The sequence below is a fragment of the Lactuca saligna genome, chromosome 2, assembly GCF_052625555.1.
Source record: "Lactuca saligna cultivar CGN05327 chromosome 2, ASM5262555v1, whole genome shotgun sequence".
Lineage (NCBI taxonomy): Eukaryota > Viridiplantae > Streptophyta > Magnoliopsida > Asterales > Asteraceae > Lactuca > Lactuca saligna.
Window position 1 is genome coordinate 120793532 of NC_136418.1, and position 26437 is coordinate 120819968.

The window sequence follows — 26437 nt, forward strand, 5'->3', positions numbered from 1 at the left end:
TTGTTCGGAAGTTCGAGGACAAGATAAGTGAAAAACAATCTCGTGTTGATCAAATAAGGAATGAAGTTGGTGGTTATCAAATTCACCCACAAAAACACAAAAATGAATAAATTTATCAAATATTTCATTTTTATATCTTAGAGCGAGGGTACACCCAAAGAAAATGAGAATATTGATCAAGAAACAAAACATAATAATTAATGCCACTAACACTTGCAATCGGAGATTTCTATAAATGAGAGTGGATTATTTCAACAGGTTCATAAACAATAGTACGAGATTTAGAGAAAGGTAAACAAACAAGTTTCCAAGCCGAAATGATTCAAACAAAAAAGAAGAGTTAGGTTTATTACATAAAATGAAATTACTAGAAATTAACTTTTATAGCACTTGATGATTTGGGTGACCAAGAGGTTGATGCCACAAAGTTGAAATGCACAACAAGAAAGCAATATGCTGACTTGGCTTGGAAGACATAGGATAGAGGTCTCCACAGCTATCAGATCTAAGAAGTGTTGACGAGTTAGGAAGCCCTTCACAAGAAAAACCAAATTTATCAAATTCAATAGTAACAATATTATCAGTAGTGAATTGACAAACAAATATGATGTTTTTTATTATATCGAGAGTAACAAGAACTTTGTGTAAGTGAAGGGGATGGTGTTTGGATGAGATTATAGTGTGACATGCGTTAGTGACAGGAATAGATGAACCATTACCAACAACAATAGAATTAATATAGTTCTTATTTCCAGGGGAAGTAAGGATACCTGAGTCTGAGGACAAGTAATGATGCCACGCAGCATCCGAGGGTTCATTGAGAAAGACGGCTCTAAAAGTCTTGGCTATGTCGGTTGGCTGATCCGCTATTGTAGGAGGGAACCATTTCCATTGAGGTGGGCCCTTAGGCTAAGAGCTTCCCTATGAAACATGGCAAGAGCATCGGGACTCTGACCAAGGATCCCTTGCTTCTATCTAGCGGTGAAAAATGGCACCGGAGGGCCTATACGAAGCTGTTGCTGCTGACTTAGTAACCTGGCAATGGGTAACGAAGGAGTACCAGAGCCATATAAAGAGAAAGAGGAGCCGCTAATTCATCCATGTGTTCATATGCTGTCCTGGTACTTAAAGCTGTCACTGACACTCATTGTTTTGCCGGTGGTTGTCGCTGTTTTTACACGGTTGTTGTGACTGATGTCGATCACCACTCTGATTGTTATTGCGTGGCTGGGAATAAGTGGTGTGAAGGATGGTGGGAGCTGGTGGATGATCACTGTGATTCGTTTGAGAGGGTTAATGGATGACCAATCCTTTTTTTTATCACCAAAGAGTTCTCTAATTCGATGGAACACCAATCCTTTTTTGTCTCCATGTGTCATATTTCAGAGCTCATTCTCTAATTCGATGGAACACCAATCCTTTTTTTTATCACCAAAGAGTTCTTCAAGTGAAAACAAAATCATGGTGGTTGTGGAACCGGGTTTGAGAATCATAGTGAGTAAGGGTTGGGATAGAGTACTGTACAACCACATCTTTACCAACACATCAAGGTCTTCCCATTCGGTGTGTTTGTCAGACGCCGCTTTTGATGTGTGGTTGAGATAGCCGACCATGCAATAGGCTTTACAGTGAGTTTCAAATAATTCACGCCATATCAGGCTGGGCTAGACTAATACATACACACATCGAATACAATACAGGAGACACATACATACACTAATAGTTTTTGCATGTTGAAATTAGTAGAGAATGAGTATAGCCATGTAATTTTTCCTTTGACATTGTTTGTCACATTGTCTTTAACTTTTAAGTTATTTGTTACCTAAGAATGATTACATGTTTTGATGCAGAATTACATTCAAAATAAATCGTTGATGACGTGATGTTTTGGATAAACTGCAGTTGATTTTTGAGTCTTTTGACCTTTATTTTGAATTGATTTTATAAAAGAAAAGTTGGTCAAATGGTGTTAGTTACGTTGTTTTTTCTTAAATTTAACCCCATCTGTAGGCCAAGCAAAGTACATTTCCTATACTTATTATACCATTTTATTTTGTTTTTTTGGTTAAATGCCAAAAATAGCAATTGTAGATTTGCTTTTTCTTGGGTTAAATGAAATTGATTGCAGGGGTGCAATAAGAATTTGAGGTTAAGGGGGTTTATATTGAACTCCACAAAGATATGGGACAACATTGAAAATTTTATAAAAGAAAAAAAAATCATATAAATAGGAGGTGTACATTTGGGTGATATGGAACTGTCGAAACCAAACACTTCATGCTCCAAAGTACAGGTTCAAAATCCAATTTGGCATTGGCCTTCGAAGTAAAATCGTTGGCTCATTTATAGATAAATGTACGGAATCGAAAGGGGACTTTTAATTGGCGGGATTGTTGCTGTGACCCAATCCTTGAATGCTACAACAGGATTAAGTAGTCATGTTCTTAGTTATCGTTTTCTGTCTTGTATTTTCCACAACATTCTCTGTTTAAGATAAATGGATGAATTCAATGAGATTTTAGTCCATCGTAATGATTTAATTTAGTCATATTTATTGCCTCATTACATTTCTATATAATTACTAAAGTTTTAAAAGAGAATGAAAGGGTCTTAGCATTAAAAAAACGGTGGGCTTCAAATTTTCCGTAATATATTAATATAATTTGACGTTTTAAAATAGATTGAAGGGGGCAAAACATCCAACAGCTCCTTACTACCTACGTGCCTGATTGGTTGTTTCTTTTTTCAACTATACGAGAAACTTCTCCTTACATACATAATTTATTATGCATCGGGTCTTACTTAAGATGACCTTTACAGCTGCATGTTATATATATATATATATATATATATATATATATATATATATATATATATATATATATATATATATATATATATATATATATATATATATATATATATATATATATATATATATAGAGAGAGAGAGAGAGAGAGAGAGAGAGAGAGAGAAAGAAAGAGAGAGAACTTAATGATTTTGTGAGAACATCAAACTCCTAATCAACACATCATTTATAAAAATCAAAAGCACCAACATTAACAAAATGCAGCGTCTAATAGAAATCAATAAAAAAAATGTATTTGACATTTTTTTGTAAATATACATATATGTACACATGCATACTTCTGGGCTCCAGACACGTATATGACTATCCATAGTTATATGATTGGGGATGCATGCTTATCCGTAGTTATATGGACCGTGAGCGGACGTAGATTCACAGTTATATGACTGGATGCGTAGTTCTAAACTAGGGACGTTTGGTTTTCAAGTTCTCACAACTGTTTAAGTACTCACAATAACTCATATATATATATATATATATATATATATATATATATATATATATATATATATATATATATATATATATATATATATATATATATATATATATATATATATATATATATATATATACTCTAAGGTATATAAGTATAATTATCTAGACCCACCACATTCTTGTTTTCCATCATATGTGCATTGTAATCATTTCAATTAGTAACAAGATTAACTTCTAAAAATTTTGAAGTTTCATTATTATATTCCTCTTGCCTCATTAGTTTCCGTTGAACACTATCATGCAATATATATATATATATATATATATATATATATATATATATATATATATATATATATATATATATATAATAGTTAGAAATAAAAATTATGTAAATTGAAGATAATAGTAAAATCTAAAATTTTTGGAAGTAGTTCAAGTTAGTATTTAAATTTAAAGTGTTTTGAACGATTGCAATGCATACAAAATACAAAACGACGCAGTATGGTAAGTTTGGGTACCTAAATTTATATACGTTGTAAGGTATTTTCAATTAATTTAGTTTTTATAAGTTTCCCCCTTTCCGTCGATACGATAGAGTATTTTTCAACAAAATAAATGTGTAGCTGATATAGATTCTCCCATTATCAGTTTTTTTCTTAATTGTACTTTCTCTCTCTCTCTCTCTCTCTCTCTCTCTCTCTCTATATATATATATATATATATATATATATATATATATATATATATATATATATATATATATATATATATATATAGGTTTTCATTACATTGACAAATGCTAATAAATACGAGGTTGGTTTATCGTGTGAAAATAACACATTATGAGAAAGAGGACATTGCATGACAAGAGATGCATGCACTACTTGAATAAGATTCAATGGTTCACAACTTGGAAAGGGTCATTTGCCATAAGCAGCAAGCCCCATAAATTTCCATTTGCGAACTTGAAAGCGTCATTTACCATGGACAGAAGGCCTCATAAATATTCATTTATTCACGTATGGGTTGCGTTTGAATAGATGAATGAAGTTTTGATATTTATTTATTTATTTTTGAATTTATATGGCTTTTATTTGAACAACTATCAAATTTGTTATATATATATATATATATATATATATATATATATATATATATATATATATATATATATATATATATATATATATATATATATATATATATATATATATATATATATATATATATATTAGGGGTAATACCCGTATGTTATACAAATTTGATAAAATAAAAAATTAAATCTAAAATTTTAACAAAAATTTATTTAGAATTGAAATTTATATTTGAAATTTAAAATTTAAAATGAAACATATTAAATAGTATATGAGTAGTAGTATTGTAATTTATTGGTTATTTTCAATTAAATCAATTATTAATCGAGGTATAAATATGATATGTTAATTAAAAAACGATACAAAAAATGAAAAAATGACGAATGGAAAAAAAAAAACATTTAGTCAAAAATATTAGAAAATGACATGTGTCCAAGTTCACAAGAGAATGACATGTGACAAAATTATTTTCATTTATTAAGAAGGATAGTTGTATGTTCAAATGAGAGTATTTTGTAGAATGATAACAATTGAGAACAAAAATAAATGCACTCATTTATTTTTTATACACCATACCCACCCCCACCCCATCCTGTCCCCCTGTTTCTCTTGTGTTTCTCTTCACATTGGACCACCAATGAGACCACCAGACTTCCGCCAAATCATGTGACCTCCACCGAACCACCACCGGCATCTCATAATCACCGGACCACCTACACTCTTCTCCGATTTTCCTGTCTGCACCTCCCTCCGCCTCACTCGTCCCCTCATTAGAAACCACTTTCAGCTACTTTTATCGAGCTCATTTCCTCCATAATCTCCAAACTTTCTATCATCGTATTCTCGTTTCTCCTCTCATAACCGCCATTTCTTCTTTGGAAGACGATCCCCTCGCCAAACAAACGATTGATTTGATTTCCGAATTGTGCAGGTCAAGTGATTCTTTAACATACAATGAGTTTATTGCAAGGGTTTCAGATCTCGATTATCTTTTGCTTCCTTATTTTAGAGATAGGCGTCAAATATATTTGGTAATTTCCTTCTATTCCTTACACATACTTGTTCTTATGAGTTCTGAATAACGTCAAATACATACTTGTTGGATGAGTAGTTATTCTTGTTGTTATTGTTGCTTCATTACTCTTTCATTTGTGGTAATTAACTTCTATCTCGTTTCATCTAATCTGATAGACATTATGACGACTTATAGTTTTTTTATGAACACCAGGTGTTCGATGAAATACCTCAATGAAAAAACATCCACAAATAAATCAAGAACAAGGTGGTGTATTTATTATTGCAGTCTGTAGGTGCTTGTCAATGGTTTTTTGCTGAAACAACATCATTTTGATGTCTCTGTTTAATTTGCCTTTGTTTTTTATTGGACTTCATTTCCCCAAACATATTTAACAACTTGAATGTTTGGTTGTTGAGATTATAAACTGGATTTTATATTCTTGCATAGCTTTCCCGAACATATTTTGATGTCTTTGTTTAATTTTCCTTTGTGTAGGTCTCGAAACAGGTGACTTAAAGACCTTAATGGGTTAAGTTGGCAACTTAACCCTAATAAATGTACAAGTGGCATGTTATGTGAAAATCCTTAACTTTTAATTCTCATTAAGCCAAGCATTAAGGCCCTTAGGTTAAATTGAATTTCACATCTCAATAGCCTAATATGTAACCAACAATCATATAAAAAGTGATAAAATGAAGGCTTAATTATTAAGTGCTTAATAGAACACCAAAAGTGATTTAAATGCTATTATGATCAATTTTCCCAAATCTATCCTCCAACTTCTAAAATTCATGCAAGTCAATAAGAACACCTAAAAATCATGAGACTTAGTTTTCAGGAAATCTTAGTGTGTTTGGTTTCTTCAAACTTTGAATCACATTTCGAAATTCCAACTCCTTGAGGTGTAAAATTGGCAGTCTTTGTAGGCTGGTCCATGTTATCACAGATTTCATGCATTGTCTTCAAAAAATCATAATAAATTCATTAGCACACCAAATGCCAAAATTCCAAATCCTATAGTTAGATATGTATGTATAGTTTCCTACATATAAAGAGACTGATTTAATTCTTAGTAGATTGCTACATTTTATTCCAAGAGTGTTGAATGGTCCAGAAAAGATAAAAGGGGGAACTTTACCAATATTATTTTATTGAAATTTAATAATGGGTTGAAAGGTAAGAATGAGATCTTTATATTTCTGAAAAGATAAAAGGGGGTACTTTACCAATATTATTTTATTGAAATTTAATAATGGGTTGAAAGGTAAGAAAACGGATCCCAAAAAGAGCAATACAATCAAAGAGAAAAGAAGAAAATATATACATAAGATTTTTTAGATTAATACAACAAAGCAACTAAATAATGTTATAATTGTTGTGTAGGTTCTCAGAAAGGAAATGATTCATATTGCTCACGCTAGCTGATTTGAAGTTCAAGGAGGTGACTTACACCAACTCTCATATTATGTAAGCATTACTTGTTTTATGTTATTACTCTCGTGTATTAAATCACATGTGATTATATGATCTAATCACATATGACTTATATGTACAAGATTCATTTTTGTGTTTTCGATTCAATAGTTCTTCTTTGTCCATATTAATCGTATGTGATTAAATATATAAAATGACATATGATTAAATACATGATAATAACTATTGAATTCAGAATGAGAATTTGAATATTATTCATATAAATCATATATGATTAAATACACATAATCACATGAGATTAAATACACGAGAACAACTATTGAATCGAGAACATGAAAATGAATATTGTCCGCATAAATCATATGTGATTAGATACATATAAAACATGTGATTATGTGTATCTAATCACACATGATTTATGTGGCTAAGATTCATTTTCACGTTCTCGATTCAATAATTGTTTTTTCCAGTGTAATCATATATGATTATGTACATTTAATCAGATGTGATTATATGTTTCTAATCACATATGATTTTATCTGGAAAAACTGAATTTGTCTATATAAATCATATGTGATTAGATACATATAATCACATATGATTATATACATGATAACAAATATTAAACCAAGAACATGAAAACAAATCTTTATCATAATTAATCATATGGTATTAAATACATCTAATCACATGTTATTATATAAATCTAATCACATATGATTTATATGGATACAATTCATTTTCGCTTTGTCGATTCAATAATTATTCTTATGTACGTTATTACATGTGATTATATGTATGATCGCAAAATGATTAAGTACATGAACACAACTATTAAATCGAGAGGGAAAAATTGAATCTTGTCCACCTCAAATCATATGTGATTATATACATATAATTATATGTGATTAAATACACAAAAGAAATTATTCAATCGAAACCAAAAAAAAATATTGTCTACATAAATCATATCTGATTAAATACATATAATCACATGTGATTATATGTATCCAATCATATATATTTTTGTGGATAAGATTCATTATCTCATTCTGGATTCAATAATTGTTCTTTGTCAATTGTAATCATTTGTGATTAAATAAATATAATCATTTGTGATTATATGTATCTAATCATATATGATTTATATGGACAAAAAATAATGATGTCTATATAAATCATATATTATTAGATACATATAATCACATATTATTATATACATGAGAACAACTATTGAATCGAGAACACAAAGATAAATATTGTCCACATATATCATATGTGATTAAATGTATATAATAACATGTGATTATATGTATCAAATCACATAGAATTTATGTGGAAAATATTCATTTTCACATTCTCGATTTAGTTTTTGTTGTTGTGTATTTAATTACAAAGGTCATATCTATCTAATCAAATATGATTTATATGGAAAATATTTTTTTCGCATTGTAACAACCGATTCCAGGTACATATTTAAATTCAAGTAATTTCATGTTTTTCTCTGGGACTCGGCGAGTTAGTAGCCCAACTCGTCGAGTAGATTTATTTTTGACCAGAAGGTTTAGTGACCTACTCGATGAGTCGGGAGACCGACTCGACGAGTAGCGTTGTCTGGATGAAAACCCAATATTTATAGTTTGCACCCTATTTAAACAAATTATCTCATCCCAAACCAGCCTCCATCGTCCCTCTCACTTCCAGATGACCCTAACTTAAAACCCTAGCCATTTACTAAGTGTTCTTGAGGTTTTTGGTGCCATTTTTGTGAGTTTAAAGTTTAAGGAAGAGAAGGAAGCTTGAAAGATTAAGAGGAAGCAAGAAGATCCAGAGGTTTGGGTACAATGTCGGCCCACAAGCACGGAATGTCTTTATATGTTTGACATTGTGATAATTGTCTAGGTTTGCTACTACCTGATGTGGTCTACGTGCTAGTATGATATGTTATATGAGATAGGGGTAGTAGGAAGGGTGAAATAGTCCCCCGATTCGCTCGTTAGGACCGAAGGGTACGTTGGACACCCCAGATATGTCTGACATCATGATTATGATATGTTATAGTGTGTTAGTGGTAGGGGTGAAATAGTCCTCGTGGCCGGTTGAGATAGACCGGAGGGTAGGCAAGCACCCCAGAATGGCCTAACACGGGTAGGTCAGCACCCCATAATGGCTTGACATGGGTTGGAGCACCGTAGAATGGCTTGACATCGGTAGGTCGGGCACCTCAGAATTACCCGATAGTATGTATGGTTGTATGGTATGTGGTATGATGGGGGAACTCACTAAACTTTGTGCTTACGATTTTCAGTGTTGGTTTCAGGTACCTCTTTGTCGAAGGGGAAGGAGTCGGCAGAGTAGCAACGCATCATAGACACATGATTCCGCATTTGAGATTTTTGGGATTGTATTGTGACATTATTACTATTTGACAAAATAGTTTGGAGACATGTAACTATGGTTTATGAATTAATATCACATCAGTAATGTTTTCCTCAAACAAAGTTTATAAGCAATATAATAAAAACAAAAAAAAAATTGGTCTCGATTTTGGGATTTTACTGATGGGTTTTAGCCATAAGAACATTCCTATGTGCACATACAAACCCTAATGCTTGGATCTAGGTTTCTCTAATTGAACATGCAATTATCCAAGTCTTTGATTGATAGATCTAATGAAAACATTCATATAATAACACATGAAATGAGATCTGAAAGATTAGCTTGAATTGCTTGCTTGAATCTTCTTGTCCTTGAGGCTTAGAGTCACAAATATCACTCCTCTAATGGCTTACAAACACCAACTAAGCAAGAGGATGATTAGAGAGAGAGGGGGGAGGGAAAGAAATCGGCCAGGGTTTCTTTTAAGGTAAAAGTGTCGATTTCCTTGACCCCATGGGTCTATTTATACTAGTAAGCCTCCTAGGGTTTCACCCTTAAACCCTAATTGGATAACTTAGGCCCTAAGAAATCCAATATCCCTAATGATAAACCTTGGACGATTTCTAGGTGCTTCCCAACCCCAAAATCGTCCACCCCTTATCCATAAGGGATTATAGCCCAAAGTACAACTATCATACAACTGACAGTTTATGCCCCTTTATTCAATTAATCTCTTTAAGTCACCAAATTAATTCCTAATTAATTTATGACTTATATTAATCAAATAACATTATTATTATCCCTTATATTATCCTAATAATATATTAATAATATTTCTTCTCTCATTATAAATCATCATGTCAAGTTGCTATGGTGAAGGCAACCCAAAAGGACCATGCTCAATCGGGTCAAGTACTTACCAAATATAGTTGCAGCCTTAGACACTATTCTAATAGTCTCCCACTTGGATAATTCTAGTAACTATATATACCGATTAGCAATCGTAGCTCTCAAAGACACTTTCAAACTCTGATCTTATCAATTTTGTCCTTTAGATAAGGGATCTTATAGTCCTCTGTTTAGATATCATACGGACAATTCTATGGAACCAATTGTCCAGCAGTTGGTTTCTCGATCTCAGATTTATTCGACATAGAACTTAATCAAACACATCAATTTAGTTCTGACCAGGCCCGGCACATAAGTCAAATCAAATCATCGAGCGGCTGAGATATCGCTTTTATCCTCTTAGGATAAAAGTAACAGATAAACTTCGACTTATATGCATTTACTTATTCATTAATCAATTATACACAACAATGCATTTTATAACATCAATATACTGATGTGGTTTTGCATTATCAATGTATAACCAATTAATAGGTTTTAAGACCATATGATATTATCGTCTTGCGATCAACCTTTTTTGTCAAATTCCATAAGGTGATTCCAGCAAGCGCGGGTTTGTTCCAATGCTCAAAACTAGTTCATAAGCACTCATGAACGTTGCAACAACCTTTTTGCTATCTAACACCATTTAGACAATCTACACACCAATTCATGACAATCTTCATTCATACCTACTTCCAACATATGAACGATTGTGGATTATTTGAATAATTCGATTATTCCAAATAAACTCAATTATTCTGGAAGTCAAAACATGCAAAGTGAAACAATAGTTAAACATTTAACATAAGACAGTAACTTTACTTATAAATAATACTCCTTTATTTATTCATCAAATGTTAAATTACATTTATCTATTACAAGTTTCTAAAATTATCTAATCTAATCTAATATCATCTCTCAGCCCAATACTCCTAGCATGCTGCAAATGCTTAACCCTACTCAGTCCCTTCGTAAGCAGATCTGCTGGGTTATCTTCTGATGATATCCTCCTTACCATGAGGTGTCCTTCTTCTACTCGATGTCTAATGAAATGATATTTTCTATCGATATGACGAGATCTACCATGATCCCTCGGTTCCTTGGTCAAGGTAACCGCTCCTTCATTATCACATAAAATTTCCATAGGGTCCTTTACGGTAGACACAACTCCAAGATTACCAATGAAGTTCTTCAACCATATTGCCTCCTTCGATGCTTTACTCGCTGCAATGTACTCTGATTCGCATGTGGAATCAACTACGGTTTCCTGCTTGGAACTCTTCCAAGTTACTACTCCTCCATTAAGGGTAAACACCCAGCCCGACTGCGAACGAAAGTTGTCCCTGTCGGTTTGAAAGCTGGTTTCACTATACCCTCGCACCTTCAAGTCATCACTCCCCACGAGGACTAAAAACCATTCCTTGGTCCTCCGAAGGTACTTAAGGATATTCTTAACTGCAATCCAATGGGCTCTGCCAGGGTTCCCTTGATATCTACTAACCATGCTCAAAGCAAAGGCTACATCAGGGCGAGTACAAGTCATAGCATACATGATTGAGCCAACTACAGAAGCGTAAGGTACTTGGCTCATTTCTGCTATCTCGGCTTCAGTACTCAGACTTTGAGTCTTACTCAGCTTGGCATTACTTTGTATCGGTAATTCTCCCTTCTTCGAATTTTCCATACTAAAACGTTTTAGTACTTTATCTAAGTAAGTGTTCTGACTAAGTTCTATTACTCTCTTACTTCTTTCTCTCACTATCCTTATTCCCAAAATATAGGAAGCCTCTCCGAGGTCCTTCATATCGAAGAACTTCCCGATCCAGGACTTAACCTCCTGCAGAGTCGGCATGTCGTTTCCTATGAGCATTTGGTCATCGACATACAAAACGATAAAGCTGACTATACTCCCACTAGCTTTGACATATACACATGATTCATCTTCGCTTCGTACAAATCGAAACTCTTTGACTTTCTCATCTAAGCAAAGATTCCATCTGCGAGACGCTTGCTTAAGTCCATAAATGGACTTCTCAAGCTTACACACTCTATTTGGATGCTTCAGATCAACAAAACCCTCTGGCTGAGCCATGTAAACATCCTCAGCCAACTTCCCATTAAGGAAAGTGGTCTCCATTTGCCAAATCTCATAATCATGAAATGTGGCAATAGCTAGCATCACTCTAATAGACTTTATTTTCGCAACTGGTGAGAAGGTCTCATCATAGTCAACTCCGGGAGTTTGAGTAAAGCCCTTCGCAACCAATCGCGCCTTATATGTGTGTACATTTCCATCCACATCGGTCTTCTTCTTGAAGATCCATTTGCACCCAACGGTGTTACGTCCGGGCACATTATCAACCAAATTCCAAATTTGGTTGTCATGCATGGATTGGATCTCACTATCCATTGCCTCTTTCCATTTTGCAGACTCCGGGCCTGCCATGGCTTCCTTAAAGCTATTAGGTTCATCTAGATTTATTAGTGTACCATCACTAATATACGTGTCCCCTTCGGTAGTAATATGAAAACCATAAAACTGGGGTTAAACTCTAACTCTTTCGGAACGTCTAAGAGGTAAGGACTGGTCAATAGGTTCAACTGGAGTTTCCCCCTCGGGTTGAGTGCCAGCGGTAGAGGTTCCTTCATTAGTCGATTCTTGAATCTCTTCAAGCTCGATTTGCCTCCCACTGTCTCCTTAGCTTATAAGTTCTTACTCTCGGAAAACCCCTCTCCTCGCAACGAAGACAACATTGTCACTTGGTTTATAGAAGAGATATCTAAAGGATTTCTGTGGGTAGCCGATGAAAATACATCGCTCACTACGAGGTTCGAGCTTTTCGTGAGTATCTCATCTTACGAAAGCCTCGCAACCCCAAACCTTGATATGTGCTAATGATGGAGCTTTTCCTGTACACATCTCGTGAGGTGTTTTGGCAATCTTCTTAGTAGGGACTCGGTTAAGGATATGGGCGGCAGTTTCTAAGGCATACCCCCAGAATGAGATAGACAGTGAAGCATGACTCATCATAGAATGAACCATGTCTAACAAAGTTCGATTATGCCTTTATGCCACACCATTCAACTGCGGTGTCCTAGGTGGCGTCAGTTACGAAACTATTCCGCATTCTTTGAGATAGTCGTGGAATTCAAGACTTAGGTACTCTCTTCCTCGATCGGATCGAAGCATCTTGATTTTCCTGCCCAATTGATTCTCCACTTCATTTTTGAATTCTTTGAACTTTTCAAATGTTTCTGACTTTTGCTTGATTAAGTAAATATACCCATATCTACTATAGTCATCGGTAAAAGTCACATAGAAGCGGTTTCCATCCTTTGTGGTTGATCTAATGACGACAATTCCACAAGGATGCTCTATCCATACTATTGGAAGAATCCATGCATAAAACTTCATTTCCTAGGTTATCTACAATCATAACAGTTTCATAAATTCCATTACATGACATTGCTTCAAAATATAAGACACCATTTAGATAAGCATAAATTGAACCATTCTCATTATTAAAAGAAAATCTAAATCCTTGTCTAAACAAACCATGAAATGAAATGATGTTTCTTGCCATTTCTGGCGAGTAGCAACAATTATTCAAATCTAAACATAATCCATTACTAAGCACTAGAGAATACACTCCAATCTTGGTCACAGGAGACAATCTTCTGTTCCCCATGATTAGATTTATTCTTCCACGCTCCACATCTATATTTCTTCTTAATCCCTGCAATTCAGAACAAATGTGGTAACCACACCCGGTATTGAGGACCCAAGAAATAGCATGAGATGAATCATTAGATTTAATTGTGTAAATACCTGCGAAAGACGGCTTGATCTTTCCTTCCTTGATGGCTTGCAAATATTCTGGGCAGCTTCTCTTCCAATGCCCTATTTTGTGGCAATGGTGACACTCTACCTCCTTCGGGTTAGAGTTGGGCTTAGTGTGATCAACTTTGGTCCCACTAGAAGAGGAACCATCTCGGGACTTTCCCTTGCGGTGGCTCTTAGACGGATCCTTCCTCTTCTTGCCCCTTCCTTGCCCAATAGCCAAAACAGGAGCAACGGGTGGATTGGGAGTTGGTGCAACAGACTTGTCCTTGAGGTTGCTCTTAGCAACCCTTAGGAGACCTTGGAGCTTACTTAGGGTGACCTCTTCCTTGTTCATGTGGTAGGTCATCCTAAATTGTTTGTAACATGGAGGCAAAGAATGAAGTACCATGGCGATAGCCAAATCTTCCCCAAAGTCAACATTCAACTTGCGAAGTTGATCGACATACCTTTGCATCTTTTGCAAGTGTACGGTTAGAGATTCTCCATGTCCCATTTTACCAGAGATCATGTTAGTGAAGATCTCGTAACGCTCCTGCCTCGCGTTTTGATGATATCTCTCCAATAAGTCTTGATGCATTTCGTACGGATACATGTCCTTGTAGGACTTTTGGAATTCGGAGTTCATAGTGGCTATCATGATGCAATGAACCTTCGTTGCATCACGCTCATGAGTTTCAAAAGCGGTATTTCAGCTGGAGTAGCGATTTCTGGATTTATCTTCTCGAGCTTTTCGTCGAGGACATACTCCTTGTCCTCGTAGCGAGCAATCGTGCGAATGTATCTTATCTGTTCGCTAAAGTTCGTTCCATCGAAAGTCACCTTTTGGAAAAGGCTCATCAATGTGAACGAGCTAGCAGCAGCGTTGTTCGCGTTCAACATCTACAATTAGAAAGGACAAAGATTGATTTGAATCCCTAATTATCACCCAATAAAAGAAATTAGGACCGGGATCCAACAACACTATTTACATATTAGAAAAGGGATGTCGTAATCCAACATGCAAACAATTTGAAGGTAAGTGAATGACGATTCACTAATTCTCCACCATAAAAAAAACATAACCTTAAGTTCTAAATGTATTGAGAATTCCTAGATTTCGATGAGATTCATTGAACTTTTCAATGTCATGTTTAAATCTCGATATGCCCCTCTCGTTTGTGACTGGGATACCGAGGATCACAAAGTGGGTGTGAATAACCATGCAAATCTACACGATGCCTTCATTGTAACAATCACCTATTCGATGTGCCGGTAAACCACACACACTCCACCGAACTATGATAAACAATGAATCACCCTTTGCTACCTTTGCTTAGAACCAATTAGTGTGCCGGTAAACCACACACGCTCCACTAAATTCGTAGCAAGGGTGCAAAGTGTAATTTCATGGGATTGCATCAATTCACTTTTCCTAAAGTAACTAGGATTGGGAATTTGAAAAACATGTAGTTACTTTGTATTTAATACTATACTTTTAATGAGGAGATAGAGTTGCCCTATCTTACCCGTTCGGCTAACGACCCTCCACCGATCAAGCAAGCGGTGGGTGTGAGTGTACACCCATTAATCACTTTTTATAGGCAGAAACCTTATACCCACTTTATAGACCAGCTTCGTGAATGAGGCCTACTAACAGTAAGACTAGCATTTTAATTATACATATATATATATATATATATATATATATATATATATATATATATATATATATATATAAGGCTTGTAATCATATAAAGTATAGGGTAGAATTTTAAACTTGTAAAATTCTAGAGTTTGAAATTTAAATTGTCCAAATTAAACTTTTAATCACAAAACTTGAATTTCAAAACTTGAGGATTAGTTTTAACTTTTCAAAACACAAGGGAATAAATAAAAACTAATTTAAATTAACCATTTAATCTCACAATTATCCATATTTGATGTTTCTTGCAAAACAATTTACCAATTTAATTAAAATAATTAATCAATTATCACATAAGGAAATTATTATTCAATTAATTGGTGATTATCTTGAATTAGGTCAAGGATATACTCAAGTATATGTTAAAATCGGATTTATATTGACCCATTAAGATAAAGGCAAGTTTCCATAAGATAAACAACAAGAAATCCCGAAATTAGCTCCTTCTGACGCTCGAACTCGCCGAGTACCACAATGGACTCACCGAGTTGAGGCCTACTTGTCGAGTTCATCAGGCAGATGGACAAAAATCAAATTTTGCAATCAACAATCAAGCAACCAATGCATCAATTCAATAGAAACCAATCAAGGCTCTAATACCACTGATGGGTTTTAGCCATAAGAACATTCCTATGTACACATACAAACCCTAATGCTTGGATCTAGGTTTCTCTAATTGAACATGCAATTATCCAAGTCTTTGATTGATAGATCTAATGAAAACATTCATATAATAACACATGAAATCAGATCTGAAAGATTACCTTGAATTGCTTGCTTGAATCTTCTTGTCCGTGAAGCTTAGAGTCACAAATGTCACTCCTCTAATGGCTTACAAACACCAACTTAGCAAGAGGATGATTAGAGAGAGAGAGAGGGGAGGGCAAGAAATCGGCCAGGGTTTCTTCTAAGGCAAGAGTGTCAATTTCCTTGACCCCATGGGTCTATTTATAGTAGTGAGCCTCCTAGGGTTTCACCCTTAAACCCTAATTAGATAACTTATGCCCTAAGCAATCCAATATCCCTAATGATAAGCCTTGGAGGATTTCTAGGTCCTTCTAAACCCACAAATCGTCCACCCCTTATCCATAAGGGATTATAGCCCAAAGTACAACTATCATACAATTGACAGTTTATGCCCCTTTATTCAATTAATCTCTTTAAGTCACCAAATTAATTCCTAATTAATTTATGACTTATATTAATCAAATAACAATATTTTTATTCCTTATATTATCCTGATAATATATTAATAATATTTATTCTCTCATTATAAATCATACTATCAAGTTGCTATGGTGAAGGCAACCCAAAAGCACCATGCTCAATCGGGTCAAGTACATACCAAATATAGTTGTAGCCTTAGACATTATTCCAACATTTACAAGTTGGTATCAGAGCCTTGGTTTGAGGGATTCTAACACACCTTCAGGGGTGTCTGAATCAAATCGATGGCTTGAAAGATTTTTACAAGAAAATAGGTTTCTTAAATTTAAAAATAAGGAGTTGTGAGAAAGAAAAAGGTGTGTGATGTGTGCGACCGGCCGAGCTCAAGTAACTATTCCCCAAGATACCCATATATGATATGGTATGCTATATGATATGATTATTAGAACTCAAGCTAGACTAGGGCTAAGGATCTTGGGAGGATGCCTTATATGCTTGTTATGTGATTATGAGAACTGCATGCTAGATTAGGGCTAAGGATCTAAGAAGGGTGCCTTATATGCCTATTGTATAAGCTTATTAAGCTATATGATAGTGCTGGTTAGACAACATTATGATAGACTGATTAGATTATGCTTGGTTAAGATTACTTGATGCACTAATCTTGCATCCTTTTTTGCTTATAGGGGTTCTATCTAGCTTTAACTAACTAGTAAGCGAATATGTAATGGTATTTGCAAGCTAGTTAGGGAAGGATGGTAGGGATTGCTTGTGCATCTGATGGAGGAGAGTAAGTCGGAGAGTACCTTAGGACAAGCCTATGATGAGATTAGATTGGAAAGTAGTATTAGTATAAGGGACTTGGTGAAGTTGAAGTAATCCTTGAGGAAAGTACGGATAGATGTGGAAGGTAGTATGGGCTCGTACTACTGGAAGTAGAGGTTCCATACTCGAGTCAAGGAGGGTTAAAATTGAACCAAGGAACTAGGAGAGTGTGTGAGACCTCTCGAGAGCATGTATGACCCTGACGTTTATGTGTTTTATTTCAGAATGGTGCTTACGCATCATGGAGCAGGAGATTCAGGGTCTGAATCAAGATCAGGATCAGGCTCGGGTGCGGGATCTGAGCAGGTTGATATTGGGCTACGCGAGTTCATCATGTCTAAGATCACGGGAGGTATCCTTGAGGCGATCCGGTCATTTTCGGGTCGATCAGGAGGGGATTATTGAGCTGATGGAGGATTGCCTCTGTACATTCAGGAGTGACTTAGCGTCCATCCAATCAGGGATGCACACACTGTCCTTCAAGAATTCAGGGGGAGTGGTGTACCAGACTTTCACGGGGTGAAAGACCCCATTACTGCCAGGAGATAAATCACATACATCGAGTATACGCAGTTGACGAGCTTCTGCATGGAGGGATAAAAGGTTCGCTTTGTTGCGGGGTGTTTGAGAGATAGAGCTAGGGATTAGTGGGATTCGGTTGGTGACTCACTGGGAGCCCCGACCATCAAGGCTATTACTTGGTCGGACTTTGTGACCAGTTTTAGGCCTAAGTTTGCACCAGATGTGGAGCATCAACAGCTGGCTAGGGAGTTTCTTGACATGAGACAGGCTACTGAGACAGTGGCGGAGATCACCGGCAAGTTCCGACAGAGGGCATTGCTGGTACCTCAGTATGCTGGGGATGAGGAGATGCGGAAGACTCGCTATCATGACATGTTGAAGGCTAGTATTTGGGAGCATGTCAGCTACTCAGCCTGCCCAACCCTAGAGTCCATGATTTCCAGGGCGAGGGAAAGGGAGATTTATTTAGAGCACCTCATGAAGAGGAAGGCAGAGACGGAGCAGGTTACTGGGGTTTCGAGAAGAAACTGAAGGGATACGACACTAGGTCGAAGGGCTAGTCGAGCCAGGGCCGCTGCAGGAAATGTGGCAGGCCACATGAGGGAGCTTGTAGAGCAGGATCATCAGGCTGCTATAAGTGCGGCAAGACGGGGCACTGTGGCAGGGTTTGTACTGCCCCTTCCCCCACTTATCAGACATCAGACCTTATTTTCTTTCATTACAATCCGAAGAGCCATAAAAAGGCCAACTACACTAGGTTGATAACAGCAGCAACGCAAGTAGTGGCACCAACTCCGGTGACTACTTGGGTTACAGATGGCCGGAAGATCAAGTCAGAGGCTCCAATAGTGAGGAGTCGAGCTTTCTAGTTGACAGCCAAAGAAGCATGCACCGCACCCGATGTGGTGACAGGTATGATTTCCTCTCTCTAACTTTTATTATATTTCGCTTGTGATATTGATGTGCCATGTTATATGTTTTGTTAAGGATCATTCCATGTGAACGGTATCCCAGTTCAGGTGTTGTTTGATTCGGGTGCTTCACAATCATTTATCTCTCTTGCTCTTAGCAAGAGGTTCCCTGAGTCTTCTGGCATGTTGGATTGCCATTGCGGATGACCGATCAGTGCCAGCATTAGAGGTTTTCAGGGATTGTGTTTTGAGGTTGTTCGCGGAGTGCTACTTGGTATACTTGGTTCTCATACCATTGCGGGGGAACAAGGTTTATTAGAGGCATGGATTGGTTGAGCCCTAATGGGGTAGTGATTGACTATGGGAAGCAGTTGGTCCGGGTCAGGAACCCAAGTGGGGGAGAGGTGGCGATTCAAGGAGAGAGGCCACATCATAGACCAACTTTATGTTCAGCAGCGAGAGCTAGGCACTATATCCAGGATGGGTGTGTAAGGTATGTAGCCTATGTCTTGGATACCCGGGAGGCGGGTAAGGCGACGGTGAGTGACATACCGATGGAATGAGATTAAGCAGATGTATTCCCATAGGAACTGCCTGGGATACCTCCGTTGAGACAGGTAGATTTTAGGATCGGCCGACTCCTTGGTGAGGCTCCGATAGTCAAGGCACCGTATCGGTTAGTTCCTCCTGAGATGTAGGAGTTGTCTACACAGTTGTAGGAGCATTTAGACAAGGGATTCATCAGACGAGCAGTTCACCCTATGGAGCCCCGATTCTATTTGTGAAGAAGAAAGACGGGTCGCATTGGATGTGTATAGATTATCGGGAGCTTAATAAGGTAACGGTGAAAAACTGTTACCCCCTCCTGGGGATTGATGATCTCTTTGACCAGCTTCAAGGAGAATCTTGGTTCTCCAAGATTTATCTGCATTCAGGTTATCATCATATAAGGGCCAGAGAGGACGATATGCAGATGATTGCTTTTCGAACACGATATGGTCACTATGAGCTCATGGTGATGCCTTTCTGCCTCACCAATTCTCCTATCTCATTCATGGATATCATCAACCGCGTGTGTAGACCGATGTTGGATCAGTCTATAATAGTTTCAATTGATGACATCTTAGTTTATTCCAAGATGCAGGAGCACTATGAGGAGCACTTGTGAAAGGTGTTGGATACTATAAGAAGGGAGAGCCTGTATGCCAAGTTCTCCAAGTGTGAGTTCTGGTTACGCGAGGTGTCGTTTCTTGGGCACCTTGTCAACCAGAATGATATTTCAGTTGACCCGGCCAAACTGGAGGTCGTGATCTCCATCTAAGATTCGGAGCTTCCTGGCACTGCTAGGTTATTATCGGAGATTCATTCTGGACTCCTCCAAGATAGTCGTGGCCTTGACACGGTTTACAAGGAAATTTGTGGCCTTTCGTTGGGGGCCTAAGTAGCAGTCTGCATTTAATACATTGAGATAGAGATTGTGTGAGGAGCCAATCTTAGCCCTGCCAGAGGGCATGGAGGATTTTGTATTGTATTGCGATGCATCCATCTTGGGTTTGGGCATGGTATTGATGCAGAGGGTGCATGTTATTGCCTATGCTTCGAGGCAGCTGAAACATCTTGAGGCGAACTATCTGACGCATGATTTGGAGTTGGGGCAGTTGTTTTCACCCTCAAGATTTGGTGTCATTACCTTTATAGGTCCGTTGTTCCATTTACACGGACCATAAGAGTTTAGGTACCTCATGAATCAACCAAATCTGAATATGAGACAACGTAGATGGCTAGATGTGGTGAAGAATTATGATTGTGAGATCCTCTACCACCCAGGGAAGGCCAATGTCGTGGCCGATGCGCTTCGCCGCAAGGCAGCACCGATCAAAGATATTTACTTGAGGATAACCGTGGAGACTCCGCTGTTAGAGCGGATTCGAGAGGCCCAGCAAGAGGCTATGAAGGAGGAACATCGTAAGAGTGAGCGTATTGTGGGTCAGGTTTCCTCCTTCGATTATGACAACCATGGATTGTTAACACTACATCGTAGGGTGTTAGTCATATATCATGGAGGTGTGCGCTAGGTATTGAGGGAGGAGGTGCAAAAATATAGATTTTCTATGTATCCCGGGGTGACGAAGATGTACATGGATCTTCATCTTGATTATTGGTGGCCCTGCATGAAGCAGGATGTGTGCGCCAGGTATTGAGGGAGGAGGCGCACACATATAGATTTTCTATGTATCCCGAGGCGACGAAGATGTACAGGGATCTTCATCTTGATTATTGGTGGCCCTGCATGAAGCAGGATGTACCTTTGTATGTTGAGAGATGCCTGACCTACAGGAAGGTCAAGGCCGAGCATTAGCGGCCCCATGGAGAGACCTAACCATTTGATATCCCAATGTGGAAATGGGAGGATATAACTATTTATTTCATAACTAAGCTTCCTAGGACCATGAGGGGAGTGGATTTGATTTGGGTCATCATGGATCGATTGACGAAGAACGCCCATTTCATTCCGGTTCAGGAGAGCATTTTAGCTGAAAAATTCGCCGACATCTACATCAGAGAGGTAGTGGCTCAGAACTGGGTGCCAGTCTCAATGGTTTCTAACAAAGATGTGCGGTTCACTTCCAGATTTTGGAAGAAGTTTCAAGAAGAGATGGGTAATCATCTGCACTTTAGCACCGCTTTTCGCCCGCAAGCAGATGGTCAAAGCGAGCGGACCATCCAGACTTTGGAGGATATGTTACGCGCATACGTTTTAGACTTTGGAGGTAGTTGGGATAAATACTTTCTACAGGCAGAGTTTTCCTACAATATCAGCTATCGCGCAAGTATCGACCGTCCTCCATTCGAGATGTTGTTCGGGAGGAAGTGTACGACCCCAATATGCTAGGGTGAGGTTGGAGTGATGGTCATGGGGAGTACCAAAGTGGTACTCAAAGACTACAGAGAGGATCCAGTAGGTTCGGAACATACTTCAGACTGCTCAAAGTCAGCAGAAGAGTTATGCCGACAAGCATCGTTTGTACCTAGAATTCCAAATCGGGGATATGGTGCTACTGCAGGTGTCGCCTTGGAAATGTGTCATTCGGTACAAGAAGCAGGGAAAGTTGTCCCCATGTACATTGGACCAATCAGGGTTGTAGCCCAGGTGGGTAAGGTGGAATATAGGTTGGACTTGACAGCCGAACTCAGTTAGAATTACAGTACTTTTCACGTCCCCTAGTTGTGAAAGTATCTTGTAAACGATTCACCAGTGATGCCTTTAGAGGATATTTAGGTGGATGACAACCTGAACTACAAACAGCAGCCAGTAGCTATCCTCGACAGAAAGTCAAGGGATCTGAGGAACAAGAGGGTGGAGTTGGTGAAGGTGCAATGACAGCACTGCAAGCGCTCGGAAGGGACTTGGGATCTGGAGGACGACATATAGGAGCACTACCCCGAGCTTTTTCCAGATTCAGCAGCAGAATTCGAGGACAAAGTCTATAATAATTGGTGGAGATTTGTAACACCCGGTTCCATGTACATATTTAAATTCAAGTAATTTTATGTTTTTTTCTCGAACTTCGCAAGTTGGAGGCCCAACTTGTCGAGCAGACTCGATTTTGACCGGGAGGTTTAGTGACCTACTCGACGAGTCGGGAGACCGAATCGACGAGTAGGGCTGTCTGGATGAAACCCTAACATTTTGAGTTTGCACCCTATTTAAAAAATTGATCTAGGCCGAAACCAGCCTCTATCATCCCTCTCACTTCCAGAAGACCCTAACTCGAAACCCTATCCATTTATTGAGTGTTCTTGAGCTTTGTGGTGCCATTTTTGAGTGTTTGAAGTTTGAAGACGAGAAGGTAGCTTGAGAGATCAAGAGGAAGCAAGAAGATCCAGAGGTTTGGGCACATTTCTAGCTCATTTGGGGTATAAAGTTGAAACCTTGACTATCTAGCTCTTGGATCTCTAGTTGGCGCTAATTTCTACCCTTTTCCTAAGCTTTGTCAGGCCATATTCGGGATTCGGTGGGTATCATGGAATTACACTTCGGATCTGGAACCATTGAGGGTTCCAATGGCATAAAGGTGCCAACTTTTTGTCCATGGGAAGCCCATGCATCTTATAAACCTCTTTTCTTGGCTTTTTGAGCCAAATACCCCATGCATGGACGTCAAGATTGCAATTTTACATATAATATGGACCCTAGGAGTACAGATCTATGATTTGGATGCATTAAGACCAATTAAAATTGACTGTATAGTTTTGGACAAAGAGGGACTCGACGAGTCTCTTAGGTGACTCGGCGAGTCGGGTCGTAGTTTCCCCCAAAAACAACTTCTGGAAATGGTCCTTGGTTGAGTTGAAGGAAAACTCAGCTTGTTGGGGTTAGTTATGGATGTGAAGATCAAAGGAGTCGACGAGTTCTAGGAGGAACTCAGAGAGTTGAAGTTAATGTCCTAACTGCATGAAGACGGACTCAGCGACTTCGTGGAGAACTCGGTGAGTCATAGACTAAACACCTTCATATGGATAAAGATGAACTTGATGAGTTTAAGGAGATACTCGGCAAATCAGTTGAAGAAGGTCCCGATGTTTTGTTGAAGGCGAACTCGTCGAGCTCTTGCTAGACTCGATGAGTAAGGCTGAGGTTGTAACATTTTATGGATGAGGGGACTTGATGAGGTGGTGGACCAACTCGGTGAGTCTAGTCAACCATATGATGAACTCAACCAAAGTTGACTTTGACTAAGGTTTTGAACTTGAATTTGATTTAGACTTAGGTTGACCCTTATAGGGGTTACAAGTATCAAATGGTAATGTAGAAAGGATGTTGTGTAGGGATTGAGGAGTCGTGAACAGTTGATTTCCATACCGAGGACAGTGCAGACACTACACGACATTGAGGTAAGTTACCTTCCAGTAGAGGTGGGTCTACGGCCACAATGTCAGCCCACCAGCAGCGAATTTATTTAGATGATTGACATTGTGATAATTGTCTAGGTTTGCTACTACCTGATGTATTCTATTTGCCAGTATGATATGTTATATGCGATAGTGGTAGGAGGGGAATAGTCCTCCGATTCGTTCGTTAGGAACGAATGGTAGGTCGGACACCCCTGACATGTCCAACAACATGATTAAGATATGTTATTATATGTTAGTGGCAGGGTGTGAAACAGTCCCCATGGCCGTTTGAGATAGACCGGAGGGTAGGCATGCACCCCAGAATGTCTTGACACGGGTAGGTTAGCACCCCATTATGGCTTGACATGGGTAGGCCAGCACCCCAGAATGGCTTGACATGGGTAGGTCGGGCACCCCAGAATTGTCCGACAGTATGTATGGTTGTATGGTATGTGTTATGATGGAGGAACTCGCTAAGCTTTGTGCTTCCAGTTTTCAGTTTTGGTTTCAGATACCTCTTCGTCGAAGGGGAAGGAACCGGAATAGTAGCAACGCATTCCATACACATGATTCCGCATTTGAGATTTCTTGGATTATGCTCAGACATTATTTGTAACGACCCAAATTTTTAAAGAAAATTTTCACTTTAATTTAATAAAGCATAATTGCATAAACCATGAAATCCCAACATAATTGTTTTTAAATCAACGATTTATTACAACTTATTCAAATCATCAGAGTGTCCCCAAACCCACACAGTGAAACAGAGAGATAAAGTGCATGTCGCGCCATCATACCTTCCCCTTACCCTTGGGCTCAGATGTACCTGAAACAAATCAACAACCTGTATGTGAAATGTTTAGTGAGTTCCCCAGATCATACCATCCACTACACATACACATATCACGTTAGCTAATTAAAGCTACACACATATTACATAAACCATGCATACATAAAACCTGTTATAGTGCCATGGGCTGCCCCACATGGTCTTTACGTAGGACTTCCATAGGCTACCCCATATGATCTTACATCTAATGCCATGGGCTACCACACATGGTCTTTACCTAGGACTGCCATACGCTACCCCACATGGTCTTACATCCAATGCCACGGGATCTCCCCAGGGTTTTCATGCAAAACATACAATCACATATCATATCAAATCACCGAATGGCATACATATATATATCATCATCACATAATGGGCCCTCCTTGGTGCCTTAGACCCATAGGTATGGTGAGAAGACTCACCTCTTTCTGCTGAATACAAAAGTTGCTCTCCTAAAAGTCCACAACCTCCCGTGCTGATTAGTAATATTAGATAACTTTAAGACTTTGATTAACCAAAGGAAAATTAACTCCCACCCCTTCCATAAGGCCCAATTATTCATCCCTTAATTATGGGCCCAAAGTCCAAGTCCAAAATCCATAATGGGCATCTTGGCCCGATAAAGCACAATCAATATATCCATGGCCCACAACAAATGGTATGACTCACAATTCCCACAATACACCATGCCCAGTAATAAAATGAGGCCCAAATAGCTCAAAGGCCCAAAACAGATTTGGCCAATCTAAAATATGTACGCTTGGTGTACAATCCTGGTACGCACAACGTATTGGGACTTGGGGACTTACGCGCAGCGTACACCAGTTTACGCCCAACGTACTAACAGGTTAAGCACTTTTCCATTCAATGCTTAATACTCGATTCTTTTATGTCCAGAAGTCAAATTTATGTCTATTAAGACGACCTAAGGCGTAAAGTTGGCAACTTTATGCCCTTCCATGTCACAAATGCTCCCAACACCCTCATTAATACCTTTTTAAAGCTCTTAGCCCATTCAGGAGGTCAAAACACCCACCATGACTGCATTTTTATGTTGTAAAAGGACTAAGGGACCTCAGATCTGCCATTTCCATATTCTGGAGTTGTTGAACTCACAAGTGGAGGTCCAAAAACAACAAAAGGGACAAAGCTAGAAAACCCTAGCTAGATCTACAGATTTAAGTGGAAAGATTCAAGATTTTTACATCCAGGAACTCCTCATGGTCGACTATATGTAAGCCAAATGACACTCCAAGCTTCCTTGAGCACCTCCTTCTTCTTGGATGAACAAAAAGGACCACAATTTAACTCTCAAGCCTCAAAATGCACTAAAAAAGGATATTAGGGTTTTTAGAGGCGTTTGAAGGTGAGGGAGGCTGTTAAGGGTGGGGCTCAAAGGAGTAGAGGGTGGTTATATAGGTCTTAAGTCCCAGTTTTAGGGTTTCATCATCCTGGCACGTACGCCTAGCATACTCCTCGTACACCCAGCATACGTGCTATCCCTCTGTGATCCTACTTGCCAAGTATGCTAAGCGTACTTATAAGTACACCCAACGTACTTAAGGGTCACTTATGACATATTATTAATACTTCAAGGGATACAAGGTCATACCTGGTTTGGTGTGTTACAAC